Raw genomic sequence first — 4,652 nt, forward strand, 5'->3', positions numbered from 1 at the left:
GCAAGGCTTGTCATGACCCTTACAGAATCTGAGGATGCTGTCATTCAAACAGCGGCTCCCCGGGTGGTAGCGGGAAGGAAGTGGACTCCATCAGAAGCTGTTCAGTGCAAAGTCTGTGCTTCACTTCAGAGATGTGGTTGGAAAGGTACAGCATGGGAGGGCGGGGTTCGGACTCATCTCAAATACTCCTCTGTGGCACAAAGTAACATCGGCGCAGAGGAGACACCTAGTGGTAGAAGAAGTCAGGAGACAGGAGGAAGGAGAGCGACATGTCAAAGCCGTCTCAATAGTCAAGCAGGGGAGATGTACCAACTGGGAGGGCCTGGAGAAGAAAAAGGATTGGAAACTGGAAGTGGACCTTCATAAGAAACTTGTGTTTCCCCCAGAAATAGAGGCTACAACACTCAGGCAAGACTTGGTCCTGTGGTCTCCAACAACAAAACTGGCATATGTTGTGGAATTAACAGTACCATGGGTAGATGGATGTGAAGAGGCTTATGAGAGGGGGAAAAAAACAAATATTCTGACCTGGCAGCTAAAGCATCCCAGAACGGCTGGAAGATAAGCATCTTCCCAGTAGAAGTGGGATGCAGGGGATTTGTTGGCACATCTACCATAAGGTTGCTAAAAAAAAAAAAAAATAGGGGTGAAAGGTCGCTCCCTCCAACAGGCCAACAACTCCATGTCAAGTGCTGCTGAAAAAAAGCAGTAACTGGCTCTGGATCAAGCGTAAGGACCCCAACTGGGCAGCAAGATAGACACAGATGGTATGCGGTCAGGCTTAGGCCTGACTCAGGGAGAAGGACGCCCCTGCCATGCAGAGCCCGTCAGGGACATAGAGGGTATGGCATGGAGGGGGGTGTACCTGGGACGCTGGGTACACTGTTGAGCCCTCTGGAGACGTTGTGTGCTTAAATCAGCGAAACGTTGATGAAGCAGGGTGCCCATCTGATGACCCCAATGACATACCTTACCCTCCTCCTTTTCACCACTTCACACCAACTGCTACTTTCAAGAGTTTCCTACTAAAGGGATTGAAACATCTAGTTCTGTTAGCTTTACTTACCACCATGTAGGAATAAGGGATCATTTGTAATGTCAAAATACTAAAAGGAGAATAAGATACAAATCAGCTTGTACCAGCATTGAGCAAGTAGTCTTTTACTTACCATCAGTAGGAGGATGCCACAGGCAGCTTTACAACTTATCGAACAGCAAAAGATGAGATACATATATTAGAGGTGTGAGTAATGGAGAAATTGCTCAGCAGATGTAACGTTATCCAAATAAAAGTAATTATTAATTGTAGTCAAATACAAATTAATGCACAGGAGCTCTACTTCAACCAACAATATGGCCATATAATTTCTGTGATGCAGAAAACTCAGATGGAATAGAAGAATTTGATGATAAATGTAAACACTGAACACTGTAATATGCCTAAATGTAGCATAAGTTGTTAAATTATACAATAATTTTAAATGTAAGCCTACTGACAGATTAACAATTTCACAGGTAAACTTCAGTTCTGCTCCACCCACCTGCCCATCAGCACAAAGGCAAAGTGCAGAGCAGGTATAGCTCATCAATGCTTCTGGCTTTGGCTGCGCCCAGAACCGTTAAAAGGTCAGCGCCAAACGAGGTGAGTTTAAATTATTTGAACTTTGAGAGAGGCGCTCTGCAGTATTTCTGAGCGGCGCAAAGGGTAGTGCTTCCTGAGTTGTCTCCACCACTCTCTCCATAGGAAAATAAAGGCACAGAAATCATAGGCGGCTTAACCAAACCTGCTGAGCCAAAGACCCCTATTCCTCATCCTTTCTTTGCCACCCTGGCGTTGTATGCATGGGTGGATTGGCCACCTGGCAATTCTGGCATATGCCAGAGGGGCCGGACTATTTGTTTTGGGGTGGGCCGGTCAGATTGATATTAATATCAGTGTTTCCCACACATCAGCTTTACTTGGGTACATTAACGGCTGCCCAACTATATTTGGCGACCCATTTAAGAATTTTGCAGAGAAACAGAGAAATAATCATCCATTTCGTTACAAGACTCAGACGGTGGATATTTCACAAGCACGGACCAGGTAAAGCTACAGTGAACACTTTGATGCAGGTGCAACTGGGTACAATGTTGGTGTCGGTTTCCGTTGGCTTCCTCATTAACAAGCCCCCTCTGCGCACCCGCAGGTAAAAACGGTATCGCTGGTGGAAATCGCAAGTGCTGTGTCATTTCATCCACTTTATAAAACAGCCCACTGCTGATGGAGAAAGTCAACAGGGCTGATAAATACAGGGAGAGAGAAAAAGAAAGAGGTAGGGCACGCCTCTGTGTTTGCAGCAGAGGTTTATGTGCGTGCTTGTGTGGAAATATTAGAAGTGAAGGCAAGGAGAGCAGAATTAAGTAGGCTAGTGAGTAATGTTTTTATTCATGTGTATTCCAATATTCTATAGGCTGCTGTGTTCATGGATGTTGCTGGAATCGGTACAGACGGAGAGCCCTGGTCTTCTTGTAGGCTACTAGTGCTGGGAGGAAGGATGCTACTGTAGGCCCAGCAGAGACAGGGAGGGTGGTAGAGGAAGGAAGAAAACTGTCACACAAAAATGTTCGGGTTGTAAATGACTCTGCAGTAGAGAAAGACAGTGACAGCAGACAAACTGAGAGCACACAGACTCTTCAACATACTCAGATGGACAGCCATTGTTTGAAATGCATGTGTAAATCTGTTAAACGTGTGCTCTTAGTAAGCATTGTGTGCCAGTCACATACATGAAATGTTACAAATCTGTTACCATTGGTTAAATATGTTCTGAAAAATAGCTTGGAACAAGAAATGTTAAATTACAAATGAAAATGCTTTGAGAAAGGTTTATTTGCACAATAATAAAACATGCACTGCAATTTAAATAAACAAATGTGCATAGTCCAAGAAAAAAAGCTACTGATTACTGCATTATATTCCATTTTACTCCATATATTGGAGCAGAAAATGTCTCCAGAATGCAGGAAATTAAGAGTTTAATGCTCAAAATCTTTTGGGGGAGGAGCCGCACACCCCCCACTCATACATTTTATCATTGAGTATTTATTCAAAATTGTGTTAAAATACCTTCTCGTCTTGTTCTCGTGACCAAAGTCTTTCATCACACCACTATTCTCAGACCTTATATGTCACCACATATTTTCAACACAAAGTGGCGCCCTTGCTCTTACATACAGTAGGACTACTGCTTATATTATTTCTGTACACAAATGTAGCCCAATGTGTGTTCGTGGGGATGCGTGGCAAGCTGGGCTGGCGTGGCCACAGTGCCAGGGCTGAATTTTTGTCCCAGTTCGCCCCTGGTTGTATGAAAAACACACACGCAGCTGCCCAGTGTGAAGCCAGGTCTCGGCAGCCATAACCAACTAGGACAGTAATGTTACACCTACAGCCTCGACACCTAAACGACCGTTACGTGGTATTGACCACTTCGTCCGTGCTAAACGCCTGTCGCCACCAGATTGGACACACATGCACACGCGTACACCCACACACAACAGCAAATCGGCAGCTAAGTTCCTTGTTACTTTTATTCGTCCAATATAGCGTCGACGTAACGTTACTGCAACAATTTACCCAAGCAGTCAATGCGGCGTCTAACGGTCACTAACGTTAAATAGTAATGTTAAAAGTACACAAAGCACAAGCTAGCCACCTAAAGTTAACGTTAGCCAGCCAACTCCCTCCAACTGTGAAGAGTGAAATTCTGCTCGCTTAAATGTTGCACACATCTCGGTCAGTATTACGGAATGAACGTTATTTGACAGTTAGGCTCTTTCTAATGTTATTACTACAGAAAACGAACACTTACCAAGTAGTGGAGTTGCACCATTTATTTTGCAGCGTCCCCTAAACGTCGCCTTCGTGTTGGTTGCAGCCAGTGGATGGAGAGCTGGGCTGAAAGAGCGCGATGTCTCGCACATGCGCAAAGAGCAGTCCCGAATTAAACTTTTATTTGGCGATCTAACGTAAATCAATCTCATAAGTGAAGCTATTAATATGTTTTTTTGTTAAACAACTTAAATACATATACATATGCTATAAAATAGATATATTTAAATAAAGCAAATTATATTTAAATGTGTCACCTCTAAGAAGGTCTTGAATCATTTTTTTGAGTGTAACTTTAGGGGTTCAGTGTCTTGCTCAGGCACACAATGGTGGATGGGTCACCGTGGGGGATTGAACCCGTATCTATCACACCGAATAGTCTTAACCACTGCCCCATCACCACCCTTAAACTTACGATTTGTTTTCCTTTCTTCTGAAATTCTTCTTCTTTCTGCTTGAGAAATCATTAAAGCAGGAGGTTTAAATGTTGAATGCACACTGACATTAGAACTTTAAAAAGTCTGTTTGACCCAAGCATTTCTCAGGTGTCATAAGTTAGTAACAGACAGGATTCATGTTAACTAAACACATGTCGCCCTTATGTTGCCTTTAGGGGAGGGTGTCTCAACAGGCATGCTAACATCACCTGCATGCAAAGACAAATCAAAACATGGAGTGATATGGTGCAGGATGAAGAAGAGGACATTTTTCTATAGCATTCCTAATACTTTTTGTTTTTATTAACTTTTTCATATAGTATTCAAATCCAGTAACACGT

The 4,652-nt window shown here is 43.3% G+C and overlaps 1 long non-coding RNA gene across 1 annotated transcript in view; it reads right to left on the reverse strand.

Annotated features, from left to right (window-relative positions):
• Nucleotides 1-3,975, reverse strand: part of LOC123969133 — a 10,998-nt gene extending 7,023 nt beyond the window's left edge. Inside the window, exon 1 of the long non-coding RNA XR_006824636.1 lies at nt 3,855-3,975. This is a non-coding gene — a long non-coding RNA (uncharacterized LOC123969133). The remainder of the gene's footprint in view (nt 1-3,854) is intronic.
• Nucleotides 3,976-4,652: the final 677 nt, after the last annotated feature.

The sequence above is a fragment of the Micropterus dolomieu genome, linkage group LG04, assembly GCF_021292245.1.
Source record: "Micropterus dolomieu isolate WLL.071019.BEF.003 ecotype Adirondacks linkage group LG04, ASM2129224v1, whole genome shotgun sequence".
Taxonomy (NCBI): domain Eukaryota; kingdom Metazoa; phylum Chordata; class Actinopteri; order Centrarchiformes; family Centrarchidae; genus Micropterus; species Micropterus dolomieu.